This window comes from Canis aureus, chromosome 29 (genome assembly GCF_053574225.1).
Source record: "Canis aureus isolate CA01 chromosome 29, VMU_Caureus_v.1.0, whole genome shotgun sequence".
Lineage (NCBI taxonomy): Eukaryota > Metazoa > Chordata > Mammalia > Carnivora > Canidae > Canis > Canis aureus.
Window position 1 is genome coordinate 36947067 of NC_135639.1, and position 19962 is coordinate 36967028.

A 19962-nucleotide genomic window follows, 5' to 3' on the forward strand; every position below is an offset into this window, starting at 1 on the left:
ACACTAGAGTTATTTGGGGATTATGCATTTTCTCGTTCTACTATATTTTATCTGTCTGGGATCATAAAATATTTTGAACTGTTCTAAAACCCCATCTAACTTACATTTTCCCAGGTCCCCCTTGCAATTATAGTAAAAACAGTGTTTCTGTGGCTCAGCCTATGCTGGATTTTGAGGAAATCCAGCCTATGTCAATTCCTTCTCATTGGTTCGTAAAGTCCTGGGGAGAAACTAGTCCATCTTGGTTCATCCTTTCCTTAATGTGAGTTACTGCCCTTGAGGCTTCTTGGTCTGCCTCCCTGAAGGTCTCCCTGAAGAGATAGAGTCCCTGAGGGTCTATCTTTGATATACATCTGCTTTTTTTTTTTTTTTTAACATCTGCTTTTTATTCATAGTTCTGGCTCTCATGCTGGGAACTCTGCTCTTAGACAATATTCAAGTAGGTTGTTGCAGACAATGAAGTGAGATATACTGGGGTTTTTTGCTGATGCAGTATGAATATGGAGAATCTGTTTTGGCGTTGTGGTAGAAATATGAAGACTTGTATTCATATGACTTTACTTCCCTTGTAATTCTCTCAACGGTTCCTAAAAAATGCCTCTTCCCACCTCTTCCTACCCCATCAGATATATTGATGAATAAAGCTATGTGAGCAATGGAAAGTCAGAGGAAGGAACTGTCCTTATTCTTAAATAGATTTTTAAAAAATTGTAGTTGCAACCATAGCATATACAAATTGTATTTGTATTTTGTCCTTTGTACATTTCCTTTTTTTTATAATAAATTTATTTTTTATTGGTGTTCAATTTGCCAACATACAGAATAACACCCAGTGTACATTTCCTCAGCTAATTTTAAACACAAGTGTGTCAAGTGGGATAATAGGAAGAAGCAAAAGAGTGGGACTCTGGAGGGGACCATCAGTAGACCACACAGTGTGACCAGGACTGGGGGGGACACAGAGAGTGCTCTGGCAGTGACAAGTTGTTTGGGGGAGGGCCCGTACCACCCTGGGCAGCAGTAGAAACTGGAGACCCCAGGATGCCCCTCCTACCTGGTTACACAGCAAATCAGTGGGAGAGCCTGAATTTCAACCCAGATCTTTCTACATTCAAATAGCACCTTCTTTATTTGCTTCTTTTTCTAGATTTGAATTTTCAAAATTATCTCTAAAATAATTCAGACTTTACAGAAGGGAACGGGAGGGCATACTGCTTCTCCTACTTTCTCTTATATCTCAGATTTACATTATTTTTTATTATTTTAATTCCAATATAGTTAACCTACAGTGTTATATTAGTTTCAGGTGTACAACATAGCGATTTCACATTTCTCTACATCACCTGGTGCTCATCACAAGTGCCCTCCTTCATCCCCATCACCTGTTTCACCCCTCCCCCCACCCTCTGCCCTTCTGGTGACCATCAGTTTGTTCTCTAGAGTTAAAGTCTGTGTCTTGGGCTGCCTCTCTCCCTTCCCCCACTCCCCCCCACTCTCATTTGTTTTATTTCTTAAATTCTACATGTGAGTGAATCAGGTTTACATTTGATATTTCTAACCTCCCCCTTCTACCAATAGGATTTTTGTTTTGAATTTTTTTTAAAAAGGCTCTTAAACATTTGAATTTTTCTTGAATTAAGCCTTGTCAAGAACTGTTTGCCTATCATGGATTCAGTGGGTTCCTGACCCTTATTGGAAATATCAGATTGGCCACAAAACTCTTGTAACTTGGCCAGAATGTTGACCCAGAAGAAGTGCTACAATTCAAATGGGAAACTACAGCACCACTTAGTTCCTGTCATTTGCCAAGTAGTACGAGGGGATTTAAAACAGTTACTCACTGTCTTCCTCTTCAGTTTGGAGAACTTTCCAAGGGCAAAGACCAGGCACTGAGCTAAAATTTCCCTTTCCAGCTTGATTCAGCCAATTTGCCCTAATAACAAGTTTAAAGGAGTTTATAATTGAGTAGGAAACAAGGTAGGCATTTACCTTGCCAGGTAAAAACAGGGTGCTAAGCAAGTAACTTGTAGAAACAAGATCACAGAGAGAATATATATATTCCTACAAGAAATCTTATCAGTTATTTACAGTATCCGTTTATAAGTAAATGATCGGTCATGGCACTTAAGCCAGAGGTTGCAAAATCCCCGGTCTTTAGGAGCTCAAGCGTGAATGTGATCTAACAGGGAGTGGCCTGGATCTCGCCAAATTAAGAACATTCTTTCTATTCGTTTTTGAGGCCCTGTCACATGGCCAATGTTTCTGGATAAGTGAGATGACTGTAACTACAATATAAGCCTCAGCCTTCTGCTTGTTCTGTTGTCTTAATTTGCCAAATAACCACAATTCTAAAATATTAGTGGCTCTACAAGGCAGCCCCGGTTTAGTTCATTCTAGTTTTGCTATTTCGTGGAAAATGCAGCATTGTGAAAAATTCCACCTGTCCTCATATTGATTGTGACGACTGCTTGATGATGACTTGTGCAGTTTCTGAGCACCCCGGAGGACAGAGGACGGATTCCCTGGCTCGGGGCTCCCCCATCCCCGAGCCCCAACACCTCCACCCCCACCCCCGACAGGGAGCAGTCCTCTCGTGGGCCTGGTTTTCTGCCTAGCAGTGTGGCTCTGATGAAGTCACTAGAATAACAAGCCCGGACCTAGGAAACCATGTGCCTTTTCTTTGAGCTTGTGGGAAAATGGGGATAGGAAGCATCTGTGACTGTACTTTTATCTCATTTTCACAAACAGAACTTCTGCTGGGCTTGCAAAGTGAGGTCAGATTGATAGTTTTGAAGAGAGAAAATGCTGGCTGCTGGCAGGTATTAAGAGACCTCTGTCCTTGAGAGACTGTCTTTAGCAATTTAGCAGGTACTAAGGACATGAATGTGTGTGGGCTGGATTCCTGTCTTGGGAGCTTGTTGGCATGTGTGCCTGGGAGCTCCTGTTTTTCTCGCACTTCGGGGGTGCTGTGCTGACTCGGAGGCAGCAATCCTGCCCAGCCAGGGTCTCAGCATCCCCAACCTGGAGCATTTTCGACTGGGGGGACCTGCGAGCCCTTATGACCACACCTATTACAGAAGCGCCTTGGGTTGTTCTAGTGAATCCGTGCGCCCCAAGTGATCATATCACCCACTGAAACCGTGGCCAAACATCTCATGGGCACCTTTACATCTACACAAAGTCCCATGGGCACTTTAGAAGGCCAGTGTTTGTTTCTCCCCTTCATATATTGAAGCCCCAACACGTAATGGGGCTGTGTTAGAAGAGGGGGCCTTTGAGGTTTAAGTCTAGATGAGGTCCTGAGGAGGAAGCCCCAGGATGGGATTAGTATCCTTAGAGGAAGAGGAAGGGAGAGAAGAGCCAAGGGAGGCCGTGGGAGCACGCAGCCAGAAGGTGGCCCTCTGCAAGCCACAGAGAGAGCTGTCACCAGAGCCCCACCCAGCTGGCAATCTGCTCTCGGACTTCCAGCTTTCAGAACTCCAGTAAAATAAATGCCTGTCGTCTAAGCCAACCCAGACTGTGGTATTTTGTGGGGACAGCCTGTGCAGACTAGGACAGGCTCCGTGCCTCTTCTTAGGGTCTTACCTGATCTGTCCATAGGCTTGATAAGCTTTTCCCTTTCTTCTCGGACCTCTGACCCTGTGCTTTCCTGGATTTATCTTTACCTTTCTCAATTTCCTTGCAGCCTCTGCTTTTTCTAACCTTCCCTGAAAGACTGGCATTTCTCAGAGTCTGCTCTCTCTTCTCTTCCACCCACCATCAGGATACCTTGCTCCTCAAACTGGGGTCTGTGGACCAGCATAGGCCTCACTTGTGAGTTTGTCAGAAATTTGAATCTGCTGAATCTGAATCTGCAATTAAGGAGATACCCACAGAAGTCTGAAAGGCCTATTCTGTAATATCTCCATGACCTTTGCTGTGCCCCAACACCAAGTATACATCTGGACACCAGATCTCTCCTGGGCTCTAGACCAACAGAGCCCCTGGTCTGTCTACATCAGGATCCCAGGATGTCGCACTTTGCCAGTCTAGAGTTTAGCTCCTCTTTTTTCCAGGTATGCTCCTCTTCCTCTGGGCAACCAATAAAAGATAGGGGCTCTTCAGAAACTTCTACTTTAGAACTCCCATTCAACCTCATACTCCTAGTTTAATGGTTTCTTTGGGGTTGGGAGGGCTAATAGCCAGGCTAATAGCTCTGATCTGGCTGGCCCATTGTTCAGCTTGCCTCTCTTCTGATGGATTGGTGCCACTAACAGCATTTTGTTAAATATTTTGAATATCGCCCATGGTGTCATGTTCAATTAGTAACTTGTCTCACTTTTTTCTTCTGTAGTAAGTTTGAAAGTACACAGGTACTGAATATTTAAAATTATAGTTAATAACAAATATGAATAATTCTAATATATTAAAGGTACTCATACTTAATTTTTGATCGTGAGCAAATAGGAGGTTCTCTGACTGAAGTGTAAGATTTTCAGAATATTTGTGAATGATCATGGATAGCCCGAGGAAGTTAATTGGGAATGTAGTATGACCTGATGTGTCACATGATTAAATCCTACAACATCTTTTTGGGAGAGAAAAATCAGAGGCAATATGACTGTCCACCAACAGAGGATTGGTGACATCAATCATGGTGCAGTCATACAAATTCTTTGTAGCTATCAGAATGATCAGAGTATATTTGTTAACATTCATGGTATCAAACTAAGTGAAAAGAACAAATTACAGATAAAATGATAAGTTTTAGATTTTTTTGAAGTGTGGAGAAATATATATATATATATATGGTACAATTTACCGTTTTAACCATTTTAAGAGTATAGTTCTGTGACATTAAGAACATTCATATACTGTTGAGCCACTATCCCCACTATCCATCTCCAGAACTTTTTTTTATCATTTCAAACTGAAACTCCATACCCATTGGACCATGACTCCCCATTCTTTGTCCATCCAGCCCCTGGCAACCACTGTTCTTTCTGTTTCTATGAATTTGACTCCTCTAAGTACCTCGTATAAGTGGAATCAGATAATATTTGTCTCTTTGCAACTGGCTTATTTCACTTAGCATACTGTCTTCAGGGTTCATCCATGTTGAAATGTGTCAGAACCTCCTTGATTTTAAGGCTGAATAATGTTTCATTGTGTATCTGTACCACATTTTGTTTCTTCATTCATTTGAACATTTGAGTTGCTTCTACCTTTTAGCTATTGTGAATAATGCTGTGAATAATATGGATGTATATGTATCTGTTTGAATCCCTGCTTTCACTGCTTTGGGGTATATATCTAGCAGTGGAATTGGTCAATTGTATGATAATTTTTTTTAATATTTTGAAAAACTGTCATATCATTTCCAATGGAGGCGGCACCATTTTACATTCCCACCAGCAATGCACTAAGGGTTCCATTTTCTCCGTGTCCTTGCTAACACTTGTTATTTTCTGATTTTGTTTTGTTCTGTTTTGTTTTTTATAATAGTCATTGTAATAGATGTGAAGTGTCAGTTTTGTTTTTAAAAAGACATACTTACATACATATACATAATATAGAAAAAATTTCTCCAAGGACTGACTCCAAATAAAAGCAGTGCCTATTGGATGGCAGGACGTAGATGATTTTTACTATCGTCCTTTTGCTTTATTCTCTCCTTTTTCTGCATTAAGGATATATGTTATGTGTAATTAAAGATGCCTGAAATTCAGAGTCATGCTGTGTAAATTCAGGTGTTGGCAGTAACTTGTTTGCCTCTGGCTGTGCAGCCTTAATGTGGGCTCTCATATTTGCTGATTTGGGACTCAGTGCTGCCCCAACATTACCATGTTGCCACTCTTCCTGTCAAGGCCGTCCACGGACGCTCCAGTGCTCCAGGCCTGGCTGCCACTCCTTCCTCTGCAGAGTGGAACAGCACCAGGCTCTCTTGGTAGTGGATGAGGTGAAGGAAACTATTATAACCAGGTCTCAGCATGTGGCCCTAGGCCACCTTCCTTCACCATTTGGATTTTTAGCACAAAGAAATCTCCTTTTGGTGTCTGTTTATTCAGCAAGGTTTTGGCTGGTCCTCTTAGTTGATGACAATTGAAAGGGAAAGTTACTTTCTTCTTATTCTGTGAATTATATATTCTGTAATTTTCCAAAGAGTTTCAAGGCTCCTTCATCACAAGAGCCTGTGTGCTTCCAAAGCAGTAAGGATTACACATGTACCAGTTCAGAAAGAGTCAAAAGTAATCCTTTCATGGAGCACATTACTACATTTATGCAAATGAGAGTTGTCCAGTTTACAATAATTATTCCTTTCTTTTTTTAAATTATGTGCAGGCAGCAAAACGGTGGCTTTTTGGCTTGTTTTTGAGGGAGCGAGAGGGAACAGGGTGGGGGTGGGGCAGGTGATAAAGAAACACAGCTTCCGTTGAGACTCTGTACCTGTGACTGGGTGTTTTAATCAATTATCAGTGACCTTTTGTGGGAACCTTCTCATGGTGGTTTTGTTTTGACCTGATGGTGCTGGCTGCCTAGTTTGAGGGCCAAGATGTTGAAGCAAAGTCAAAGCGACTGTTGAACGGTTCAAATTTGAACTGTCAGCACCCGGTGCTGGTTTCAGGTCGACAGGAGAAAGACTGGCTAAGATCTGACAACCTAGTCTGGGGCCTCTTAGAGATAGACGGAGTTGAAGCTGAGGGCAGATTGTGTACCGGGAGGCACAGGAGCAGCTGCACGTCTTCATCATGTTCCATCTGGACAAGGTACCACTCTTCCTTTTCTCTCAACATTTCTTTCTTGTACCCAGATGTCTCACAGACTTCTCAAAGAGAAGCAGTCAGTGACTCTGGGTATGGCTTTCTATCACCTTCCTCCCTCACTTCCCGTGTCCCAACTAGGCGGCTCGTCTTCCTCCATGCTCGCCATTGGTTTCTGGCACTGTGGCCCCACCTGGCACAGGCCTTGGTGGCCCAAATCATCTGGGGACGACTGCGGACCCCCCTGCAAAGCACTCTGCCTGCCCACAATCGGAGTGTGGGCTCAGCTTCTCAGGTTAGACAGAGCACACCTGCCCCCTACCCTGCTGGCCCCATGGTCTTCCTCAGGTCACTGCCTATGACTCACCCACTTATGTCTCTTCTTTCTTCTTTCTTTCTTTTTTTTTTTTTTTTTTTGTCTCTTCTTTCTTTAGACACATCTAGAAAAATCCATGTGGTCCAGCACTCACTGGACTTTCCCTCCTCTCTTTCCCCACAGGGTGCAAGCCAGCTTCATGTTTGTCTGTTCACCATTGTGTATATGTGCATGGAGAAGGCAGCCAGCCATTGGGAGAGGTCCTTCTTAGGTTAATAGGGTTTTTACAGGGAACTTTTAAAATTCTAGATGGGATAGCAACTGTGGATTAAAGGGCATTGCATTAACTATTTGTCAGTTTTCTTCTTCTTCTTTTTAAAATTTATTCATGAGAGAGAGGCAGAGACACAGGCAGAGGGAGAAGCAGGCCCCATGCAAGGAGCCAGACATGGAACTCAATCCCAGGTCTCCAGGATCAGGCCCTGGGCTGAAGGTGGCGCTAAACCGCTGAGCCACCCAAGCTGCCCTGTCAGTTTTCTTCTTACCAAAGTTAAGTCACCACCTTATTTTAAAATCTTTCTCAGATAAAAACAAGACCATGTTTATGTAATATGGCTAATCCAGGACCTACCACTTCAGTAGGACATATTTAACATAAAAAGAAAGTAATGAAAAAAAAGGTAGAAGTCACAAGAAATAAGTCATATTTATTTATTTATAAATTTTATTTTATTTTATTTATTCATGAGAGACAGAGAGAGGGAGAGGCAGAGACACAGGCAGAGGGAGCATGCAGGGAGCCTGATGTGGGACTCCATCCTAGGACTGCGGGATCACACCCTGAGCCAAAGGTAGATACCCAACCACTGAGCCACCCAGGTGTCTCCGTTTTGATGTATTTATAATTTAATAAGATTTGTTATTCAAAGAGAGGGTCGCCTTATCCTTTTTAAAATTTATTGTTTTGAATGATGTGGGGCTGCTTCTGAGAACATTCATCAGAGAGAAATGAACTAAGTGCTAGTCTGTTCTGCAAGATACTTATTACCTAACGGGACCCCCCTGACCCTGGCCTCAGATCTAATTTTGGTTAAGGGGAGAACACACGTTTTCTATAAGTTTTGCTGGGCACTGTTGCTTCTCATTTTTAAAATTTTTTGCTGAAGAGGTAAGAGAGAGCCAATTGCTGGCTTCTTTGGACAGATGGAGGTCTAATGGATATGAAGTTGGGGAATTCCTGATCCCCTGCCAAATTAATATTTATAAGCATCTGTTGGTCTCAGTCTGTGGCAACCCATGTGATTTGGTAGCTGGAAACTTAAATGTATGCTCTTTATGGAATGGGTATTGACTTTATCGATGCCTGGCAAATGCATAGCCAAGATGAGTGATATTTATTTGCTTCTGCAATCCCAAGGGCTCAACGCACTTGACACATTTTTGATAGCCCTCCAGTGCCTGGCTCTGAAATCCTGCAACCCCTTGGGCAAGATGTTGAATTCTCAGGAGCATTGCCCGTCAGCTGGTGAACACATGCAGGCTCCAATTCTGTTGTACCAGGAATATTTCTGTGGATGCCCCTCCTGCTTGAATTCCAGCATCGGATGGTACTTGTGTGAGCTGTATATTCCCTTCACTCCTCTCAGGCAGGGCTCCTAAGCAGTTATGAATTTGTGAGTAGCCAACCTATGTAACTGAAATGAAAAGCAACATGGTAAGGATCAAACTGTTTTCTATTTATGAGGCCATTAATCTCTCATTTTCAATAAATATTTGTTGGGGGCTTGCTATATGTTAGACTTATTCTAGGTATTGGGACTCCAGCAGTATTCAAATAAGAAAGGCAAGATTCCCTCCCTCTGGGAGCTTACAGTTTTGTAGTGACGACAAATCAGAAACAATTAATGAATGAGACTTCAAATAGAGGTAGCTATAAGGGAATGAAAAAGTCTAATTAGTAGAAAGTTACTAGGGGTTGTGGGGATAAGAGACATTGTAAATTATGATGGTGAGGAAGAGCTGTCTTAGAAAGAGGCATTTGACCTGACATCTGAATGACAAGAAGGAGCCATCTATGTGACCATGCAGAACAAGGGGGCTTTCAAGGCGTAAAGGAGCAAGTGTCATGAGGCAGAAATGAATTTGGCAAGTTCAGAGAACAGAAAGAAGGCATAGGACCCTACTCCTTCATGATTTCATGAAAGGAGGAATAGTAGAAGGTAACATTTGAAGGTTTGAAAAGGATCACATCAAAGGGCCTTATGGATTATGAGGAGGTTAGGCTGTATTTTCAGGGCAAGGCAGAAGCGATTAGAACATTTTAAGCAGGGGAGTGATATGATTTGATAAATGGTGCTGCCTACTACCCGACTTTGCGTTGCTAATTCATTGTCTTCCCTTTTTGTATCCTGACCTTTTAACATGTAATATTCCAGATGTTTTATAAATATTTTATTTATGTTTGATAAAAATGGGGTAGATCATGCATAGTTTGTAACTTAGTGCATTTACATTTCTATATATTTGGAACAACTTTCCTTGTCAGTAATTATACTTTAGCCCACCGTATGTAAATGAGAAATCATTTGTAATTAATTACAAATGTAATTAATCTCAATCAGTTGAACTAGTAAATGTTACTGTCTTTATTTTTACTGGTCATAAAAGTAATACTTGTTTCTTGTTATATTTTTTATTTGCTTTGTTTTTTTCTTGTCACATTATTTTTTAAAGATTTTATTTATTTATTCATGAGAGACTCAGAGAGAGAGAGGCAGAGACACAGGCAGAGGGAGAAGCAGGCCCCATGCAAGGAGCCAGACATGGAACTCAATCCCGGGTCTCCAGGATCAGGCCCTGGGCTGAAGGTGGCGCTAAACCGCTGAGCCACCTGGGCTGCCCCATGGGGGATGTTTTTGTAGTGTTTTTCATCATATATTTTCTCTGTTTCTGGGACACCTGTTATCTGTATGTTGGATCTTCTGAGTTAATCCGATAATTTTCTTAGGTCTCCTCTCTAATATTCTGTATCTTTGTGTTTTTGTCTGCTTTCTGGGCAGACAAAAATTTCCTTTCCAATTTTTCTATTAAATTTAACATTTCTACTCTCATTTTTTTTTAAGATTTTTAAATTTATTCATGAGAGAGAGAGAGAGAGGCAGAGACACAGGCAGAGGGAGAAGCAGGCTCCGTGCAGGGAGCCTGATATGGGACTCGATCCTGGGACTCCGGGATCACGCCCTGGACTGAAGGCAAGCACTGAACTGCTGAGCCACCCAGGCGCCCCTCTACTCTCATATTTTTGTTTTTTAATTCTTATTTTTTTATTTTTAATTATCTTTAAGTGGGCTCCATGCTGAGATCAAGAGTCAGATACTTATCCCACTGAGCCACCCAGGCATACCTCTACTGTCATCTTTTTTTCTTTTTTAAGATTTTATTTATTTATTTGAGATAGAGAGTGCACATGCATGAGCGTGGGGAGGAGAGGGCAGAAAGAGAGGGAGAGAAGCAAGCTTCCCAAGGAGCAGGGAGCCGGATGTGGGGCTCGATCCTAGGACTCTGGAATCATGACCTGAGCTAAATACAGATGCTTAACCAACTGAGCCACCCAGGTGCCCACTGTTGATCATTTGCTTTTTAGGTGAGGGTCTCTCCAAGTAGAGTTAAAAACAGCTATTGGCAAACTATATATATCCATTCTGGCTTGGAAACACCCCCCCACTCCACCCCACCCCCCATATAAAGAAAGCACTCTTTCCCAGTTGAAAAGCACACATTTCCCATTTCAGCAAATGTCCCATGGCTGACTCTTACTGGTCTAGCTTGACTCCCAAGTCTCTGGATAAATTGGTGTCTCTAAGTGGTCTGGCCTCTCCAGGAGCATGTAGGTTCCCAAGCCATGTGGACTGAAAAGGGATAGGATGCCCAAGGAAGGGCCATGGATGCTGGGCAGAAAGAGAAGCAAGAGCTGACCATTACCCTTCCCTGCTTTTCTCACTAGATTGTTGGAGACTGAAATACAGTAATGTTTTGAATTATAAGCTCCATAGTGCTATATAACCAATGTAAGATATTCTTTTTATACATTTTATGGATACTCATCTATGACCAGGTAGTACAGAGTTACCTACATAAATTGTTTGTAGTTAATTTTTTCAAGCTCTTTTAGGCCTGAACAGAGTGTCCTTGTGCTTGTTCCTAAACTGTTCTCATCTCAGGCTCCATGAGCTGAAGAATAACTTCAAGGGAAGATCGATAATCTTTAGTGGATAGTCTATGTTCATTTATCATCATCATCTATATAGAGTGTTGTCAGTGAAATAATGATCATGATAGATTATTCTGTCTTGGTGCATAACAGTTATGGCCAATTAAGATATGCACAGTTTTAAAACATTGAAATTGATCTTTTGTTTGCTTGTAGGTATCACACAGAAATAAAAGAAGCTAATGGGAAGACATGGTTATTATGTTAGCACAAAGTATGACAGCATCTTCCAAATACTCCCTTTTTCTCTTGGCGACCTATTTTGATATTATTTATTTGATAGAGAGCAGGGGGAAGGACAGAGAGAGAAGCAGGCTCCCTGCTGGGCAGGAAGCCTGATGTGGGGCTGGATCCCTGGACCCTGGGATCATGACCTGAGCTGAAGGCAGACTCTTAGCTGACTGAGCCACCCAGGAACCCCTTGAATCTATTTATACTTAAGTTGGTATTGCCTCTGGAGCTGAGTTCCAAAACTTTTTTGTGGGTCCTATCAATATACCCTCATTTTGTATAGATGGTATTTTGAATGAGCACTAGTTATAGGATGTAATAAAGCTGCAATTTTATTTTTATTTTTTTGAATTTTTACTTATTTATTTATTTATTCATAGAGACACAGAGAGAGAAAGAGAAGAGGCAGAGACACAGGCAGAGGGAGAAGCAGGCTCCATGCAGGGAGCCCAATGTGGGACTTGATCCCGGGTCTCCAGGATCACACCCTGGGCCGAAGGCAGGCGCTAAACCACTGTGCCACCCGGGCTGCCCTGCAATTTTATTTTTCATCTCCTATTTTCCTTTAGAACTTGTTCAGTGGAGAAGAGCTCTCTGCCATATCCGAATAAAGACCTAGACAGGTACCATGGCTTTCTGTTCAATGTTGGATAATAGGTGGTCCCTGGTCACCTCAAGTCACAAAAACGGTCTCGATTCAGAAATTAGAATAGCTAACCCATGCAAATAACAAGAACATAGAATTTAATTTAATGCCAATCCTCAACCTCTCCCCCAGGCAGGGCCACTAAAAAATTGGCTGTTTGAAGTGGGAGAAGGAGGCATGATTCTTTCGTTTTGGCCAGCCTAATGTTCCTTCCTTACTAGCTTGCTACAATTTTTTTTTTCTTCTAGGGCCTGGCTCAAGTAGGAGAGGGGATGAGGAGAATAGGGCACAATCTTACACTTGTCAGCTCTTTATCTAGTGGATGGTGTTTGTTTGTTCGTGGCTCTTGTTTTTTTGTTTTGGGTGAGTTTTTTGTTGTTGTTTTATTTTTGTTTTGTTTTTTTGCTCAACCCTGGGAGGCATATGGTACTTCTCCTCTGGCTGGTTGCAAACTGTCTTGGCTCCTGGTTCTCCAGCAGTTTTGGACTTTTGATGTTAGAGAAGCACCACCCCCAACCCTGGCAAGAAGCCCCCTTGGTCAGGACTCTAATGGCTCTAGACAGCTCTTCCCTCAGCAATGTTTGGGCCTGGCCTCTTGAGTCATTGTGAGAGAGGGGGAAGAGTCACTCTACTTTGTGGCAAGGTCAAAGCCATGTATCAGCCACTCTTCTGATTCACTGGGCCTGGAATCAGATCCCCATGACTATGTTTTCTTTTTCTTTCTTTTTTTTTTTAAAGATTTTATTTATTTATTCATGAGTGAGAGAGACAGAGGGAGAAGCAGGCTCCACACAGGAAGCCTGATGTGGGACTCGATCCCGGGTCTCCAAGATCAGGCCCTGGGCTGGAGGCGGCGCTAAACCGCTGAGCCATCCGGGCTGCCCTTGACTATGTTTTCAAATGCAGAGTCCCAAGTAGGATCTCCAGTGGTTTCACTGATACCTACTTTTCTAAGCTTGAGGCAGGATGGGGGCATTCTCCATCTCTAAAAAAATTGCCTTAAAAGAAAAAAAATCTTTTTTTAAATTTCCACTCTCTCAGCTTTTTTGTATTTTTAGAGCCTGATGAAGAGCCCAAGAACTGTGGAATGAGGTTTTTTGTGTGTAAATTCTGAAGATAGTCATCTGGCCAGTCACAATAGGATTTCACATTTATTTTACCTGAATGTTTCAGATGAGACGTTAACAATAACATATTTCTGGTATGATCTTTGTTCTTGGCTCCTGGCACAGCACTCCTAAACTCTTGGAATTTCCTGAGTGTTAGGAGAATGTCTTTTGTCACTTAAATGGAACTGCTTTTGAGTTTACTTGAGTTTGTGCTAATGAGGTAGCTTAGGGTGGGGCCCCTGATAGCCTCAGGATGGATCTGATTACTGGAAACACCATGTGATTTGGGTTTTCCAACCCTCACTGATCTCCTGGAAGGGGAAATAAGTGGAATTGGAGATTAAGCACTATGACAACTCTTGAACAATAAGATTCAGAGAATTTCCGGGTTGTTGAATACATCTACATGCATGGACCTGCCAGGAGGGTGGATCACCCCAATGCCATAGGCAGAAGCTCCCAACTCAGGACCCTTCTGGACCTTCCCCTATATACCTTTCCATCTAGCTGTTCATCTGTATCCTTTATAATAAACCGGTAATCATAAAGTGTTTTCCTGAGTTTTGATAGCAAATTATCAAATCTGAGGAGGGGGTCATGGGAACCCCAGTTCCTAAGTGGACGGTCAGGAGTATAGGTGATCCAAAACTTGAGAGGGTGGCTAGCTAGAGTGGGAGCAGTCTGCAGACTATGGCCTTTAACTTGTGGGGTTTGATGCTAACTCTGGATTGATTGTGTCAGAATTTAATTGTGGATACTCCACTGTGGAGGATTGTAGGAGAGTTTGAGAGAGAACATTGTTTCATGTATAAGCCACCACAATCTCTTCTAGGCTTTAGGAATTGCCAGCAGGTTTTAAGTTTGTTGCAAATCCAGATTCATCATGATTTTGTAATCCTTGAGCCCTTCAACATTTGATCTATTTTTTTGCCTGCTGAAGAAGAGCCCTACTTTTTAATTCCTCTTCCTGTGAAGACTCTTGAAGTCTTGAGACACTGTAGTTATCTATCTCTGACCCTTCTGAAATTGTTATCTTTTTCTTGATTTTGAAATGAACAGAACTGTAGCATTATGGATGCTGATGTTTGATACAAGGGGAATTACATTTTGTAGTTTGTTCCTATTTCCAGTTGGTGATGACCAGTAATTATTAATTATATTGATCCTCTTGATTGTAGAAGTGCATTGAACTGATACCATTAGGAACCAGTCAACAATAACTTATACACCTTTTTTTCATCATTTCAGAAATAACCTTATTATTTTTCAAAAAGATTTTACTGGGATCCCTGGGTGGTGCAGTGGTTTAGTGCCTGCCTTTGGCCCAGGGCGTGATCCTGGAGCCCCGGGATCGAATCCCATGTCGAGCTCCCTGCATGGAGCCTGCTTCTCCCTCTGCCTATGTCTGCCTCTCTCTCTCTCTGTGTGTGACTATCATGAATAAATAAATAAAATCTTAAAAAAAAAAAAAAAAAAGATTTTACTTATTTGACAGAGAGCTTGCGCGTGCACAAGCAGGGGGAGGGGCAGGTAGAGGGAGAAGGAGAAGCAGGGCAGGGCTCTCGGGGCTCCATCCCAAGACTCTGGGATCATGACTTGAGCTGAAGGCAGATGCTTATCCGACTGAGCCACCCAGGTGCCCTGTATAACAAACCTTATTATATGTTCACATATTTAGTTTTTTTTTCATTTAAAGATTTTATTTATTTATTCATGAGAGACACAGAGAGAGAGAGAGGCAGAGACACAGGCAGAGGGAGATGCAGGCTCCATACAGGGATCCCGATGCAGAACTCGATCTTGGGACTCCAGGACCATGCGCTGAGCTAAAGGCAGAAGCTCAACCACTGAACCACTCAGGTGCCCCCACATGTTTAAAAATTTTAATACAATATTGACTAAAAAAAAAAAAAAAAATATATATATATATATATATATATATCTTAAAAACAGCCACTTTAGGCATTTTTAAGGTCAACCTATCATCATTCACAATGTTTTAGAGCCTCATTTTTTTGAAAGTACTTTAAACTTTTAGCATGTTTTTTTTTTTTTTTTTTTTTTTTTTTAATATTATCAACAGTGGCTCTTCACTCCAAGAAAGTGCTGTGAGTTTTGGAAACATCAGTCATTTGGAGCCATGTTTGAGGTGTGATTTTTTTTTTCCTGAGGAGCGATATTGATGATCACATTGAGCGGTACTGTTTTGATCAAAATAATGTGCCTATATAAAGAGGTAGGCCTTCCTTATTTAAAGGAAAATAATACCAAGAGTAATTTTAAAGGTTTCTTGACAATGATAATGCCACTGATACTAATATGCCCACATTTTCTAGAGCTGACTATTTAAATAAGCAAAGAGCACAATCATTCTTTCTTTCCTCTGAAAGACTCCTTCCCTGAGGCTGGACAGTATCCAGAGCTGACAGAGATGAAAGCCACTCACTTGTCACTTTTCTGACATGTCCATTTTCATTTTGACTCTTGTCACATCAAAGCTTCTACTTAATCCTGATACTGTGCAGAGTAATCTCAACCAGGCCTGGGTATCACTTGGTAGAGCCTGTATCTTAGTTCCCTATGGGCTCTTTGCATCTTTGACTGTATCCTTCCTCCTTATTTCTTTTACAAAAAGGTGGTGGTCCTTTGGGAATCCATAATGCTCAGAAAAGGAGCATCTCTAGATTTCTAAGGCATCTGGTGGGAAACTGTCACTTTGGTTTGTTGCTGCTCCTAGCCCAAGTTATATGCATTACAGTGACCAAATTAATTAAAGCTAGATTATTTTCAAACTTCACTGAACCTTTCGCACAGCCTATTAATTTGAGGGAGAGGGTGTTTGATTGCCAAGCTCTTATTAGCACTTCTATAGGCATGGTATCAATTTGGAAAGGAAAGTGAAATTCTGCTAAACAAAATCATGGTACCACAATGCCAAACTCCACCGACAGTGAAGAGCAGGTACCCAGATCCTCTTCTGAAAGACCACTATGTATGTGAGTCCCTGAGCACAGTGCCTGGCCCATAGATCAGTGCTCACAAAACAGGTGCTGTTGCTATTATGATGATATTAATCTATAGAATTAAAATGTTGAGTTGTCTTTTTTGCCACACCATTCTGGGCATTTCCTTTAAATACCCAATTAGTCAGTCAAATGTTCTTTCCCTTAGAGAAGACTTATTGCCTTGTGCATGATGGTCATGCTTGTTTGGAGGAATCTGACCCTTTATACAAATTGCACAGAGCCTATGGCCTCCATCGTAGCTGGCTGTGAAAGGGAATCATGGTGGCTGCCCACTAGCTTTCTGAAGCACTGCCTACTGGAGTGAAAAAGTCTGCGATTCATCCCATTCTTCCAAATTTCATCCTTCAGTGTCTTTTGCCCTGCAGGGATTGATTTGCTACCAGGAAGCACACACATCTCTTCTGGAACACTGTGTATTTACTGTTTTCTGACCTAGGACCTTTGACCTGCCAATTGCAAAAGTAACTTTTCTTCAGAATCACATTTCCATATTAGAAGCAAAGCTGAGAAAAAGAAATAAGAGATTGAGGAGGCTTCTGTTTCTGTAACATTCATTTCCTTTTTTCTTTGTTTTTAGACTTATTTGTATTTATTATACATCAGAGTCACAACATAATTTGCATATGCTAATCACAAACAGCATTTGACTCTGTTTTTTAAAAATTTTCTTCCTCAGAGGAATTTAATGATTCTTTTTGGGGGGGCACCTGGGTGGCTCAGTCAGTTAAGCATCTGCCTTTGGCTCGGGTCCTGGGATTGAGCCTTGCGTTGTGCTCCCTGCTCAGTGGGGAGTTTGCCTCTCTCTGCCACTCCCCCTACTTGTACTCTCCCTCTCTCTTTCTCTCAAATAGATAAATAAAATCTTTAAAAAAAATAATGATTGTTTTTTTTGAATCCTGAAACTCCTTCTTTGACTGAGGTGAGGGGATGTCTATTTCTCAGTCTTTGTGGACTTTTTCTTTTTTCATATATAGAAGGAAACCATATGGAGCGTTTACATCCAATGCCAGATGCTCCTAGTGCCAGGTAGTGAGCTGGCTGCCCACCAGTCCTGCAAGTTCCCCTTACATCGCTGGGGACCAAACAGCTCATTGAGGACCCTTTCAGCTGATGGGCACAAATGCTAGAGATTTCTGCCTCTGCTCTGGTTTATTTAGCAAAAATGACTCTAAGCTCTTGAATTTACTGGATCTTTTCTTTTTTTTAATTTTTCTTTCTTTTTTTTTTTTTCTAGGTCATCTCTATTGCTCTTAGACCCTTAGCAATGATCTCACATTTGGTTACAGATTTGTCTGTGATACCTCCCTCTCCCTTCCGATGATTCCAGCTTATCATTGGTGGGCCTGAAACCCATAACTTATTCATGTAGAATACACAGTAAAAATACACTGGCCTTTGAAATGTAGACTTCGGCCATTCAATCAGCCTTTTTTGCTGTGTTCTTCACTGGTTGTGTTTTTGAGAAATGAGAAGCAAAATGAATTGAATTTATATTATTTGACACTTGATTTTTTAAAAACATTTTATTTATTTCTTTATGAGAGACAGACAGAGAGAGTCAGAGAGACAGGCAGAGGGAGAAGCAGGCTCCATGCAGGGAGCCCGATGTGGGACTTGATCCTGGGACTCCAGGATCACGCCCTGGGCCGAAGGCAGATTCTCAACCACTGAGCCACCCAGGCGTCCCTTGACACTTAATTCTAAGTGAGGAATTTCAGTTTAAGACATGAGTAATTAAATACACACAAAGCTATACTTTTAAGTCTTATAGATGATGGTTTTGTTGAGATAAAAATGTTTATTGGGCAGCCCAGGTGGCTCAGTGGTTTAGCGCTGCCTTCAGCCCCAGGCATGATCCTGGAGACCCAGGATTGAGTCCCTCATCGGGCTCTCTGCATGGTGCCTGCTTCTTCCTCTGCCTGTGTCTCTGCCCCTCTCTCTCTCTTTCTCTTTCTCTCTCATGAATAAATAAATCAAATCTAAAAAAATAAAAAAGTTTATTTTCTCTGTTCAGATTATTCTCATTCCAAGATTCTAGGAATTATCCAATATAATTCAAGCCTGTATTCTTATCCTGAAGACATTAAGTAATGTCTTCCCCCAGTGAAGATGATTTTGTCATTGTCAGAGTTCCCTCAAAAAGATTGTCAAAGAAGAGAGAATGATGTTCTCATGTGAACCTAAGATGCTGTGAGCAAGGACGTCACATTCTCATTTTCTCCAGTACAATTGTCCTAAGCAGACTTTTTCATGCTGTTACTTACCCATCAAATATTGCAACACTATGTAAGAGGAAAAGAAACTTGAAAATTATAGTAAAAGATCAGGAATAAATGTCTTTATTTTATACACACAAATACACACACATTATACCATACATACATATATATATGAAAAAAAAACAATAAAACTAAACTCTGTCAATTTAATCTTTCCTTAGACAACCTTAAATATGATCAGAAAGCTTCTCTTCGCACAGGTACATTTCTTGTTTTCTGCCTGTTGGGAAGAAAGGAAGTGAAGGATGACTTTTAACTCATGTGTGAGAGGGTGGTCCCAAAGCAAAGCCTCCTTAGGTATTACTGGGAGGATAAAATCTTGACAAGTTGAATAAAGACAGCAAATGTGATCAATATATTCAATGGGAAATATCATGTATGTCAAATATATAAGAAAGCATATATAAACTGATGTAAAATGGAAGAAACAGCAAGTACACACTCAATTACAAGTATGTAGAAATGGTTTTATTACTTTTTATAAGAAGACTGAGTCTTCCAAGAAATTCAGAAAAGAACATTCATAATCTTACTTTCTTCACACAACTACTTTCTATTTTTGTGCATTCCTTCCTCATTTTGTCTTTATGCATATGTATTTTCTGTAGTTGTACTCATGGCACGTACATTTTGTGTTCTGAGTTAGCTGAGCATTGGCGTGGTTTTGGTGCTGCTATAGTCCTGACCATCACTAGGAAGGGTTTATTGTAATCCATGCCTGGGACGTGCTATCCGTTTACCTCTTAGGAAGAGTCATCAAAAGGGAAGACAATGTGGATTCAGATATTTGGTGTACAGATAATTGCCTGCAAAGAATTTCAGTGTGCATTTCCAAAGAACCAACTAAAATACTGCAAAGTGAAAATTGATCTAAAAGTTCAAAAACTGAGTTCTGCTCGAATCTTTATTAACTCTCTTCTTCTGCTGGGTGTAGGATCTATTTGCTGTTTTTTCTCTAGCTCCTTTATGTGTAAGGTTAGCTTTTGTATTTGAGTTCTTTCCAGTTTTTGAATGGATGCTTTAGGACTGCTTTTGCTGCATCCCAAAGATTTTGAACGGTTGTATCTTCATTCTCATTAGTTTCCATGAATCTTTTTAATTCTTCCTTAATTTCCTGGTTGACCCTTTCATCTTTTAGCAGGATGGTCCTTCACCTCCACGTGTTTGAGGTCCTTCCAAACTTCTTGTTGTGATTTAGTTCTAATTTCAAGGCATTATGGTCTGAGAATATGCAGGGGACGATCCCAATCTTTTGGTATCGGTTCAGACCTGATTTGTGACCCCATATGTGGTCTATCTGGAGAAAGTTCCATGTGCACTTGAGAAGACTGTGTATTCAGTTGAG

At 41.3% G+C, this 19962-nt stretch overlaps 1 protein-coding gene across 11 annotated transcripts in view; it reads left to right on the forward strand.

Annotated features, from left to right (window-relative positions):
* The window catches only part of SLC16A12 (solute carrier family 16 member 12), a 79550-nt gene that overhangs the window by 13575 nt on the left and 46013 nt on the right, over window positions 1–19962 (forward strand). The window contains exon 1 of one of the 11 annotated variants that reach the window (XM_077878450.1): window positions 6548–6746. The exons of the other annotated variants lie outside the window; for them this stretch is intronic. The gene's annotated coding sequence lies outside the window, so the exon portion shown is untranslated. Of the gene's footprint in view, window positions 1–6547; window positions 6747–19962 lie in introns of those variants that run through there. 11 annotated transcript variants of the gene reach the window in all.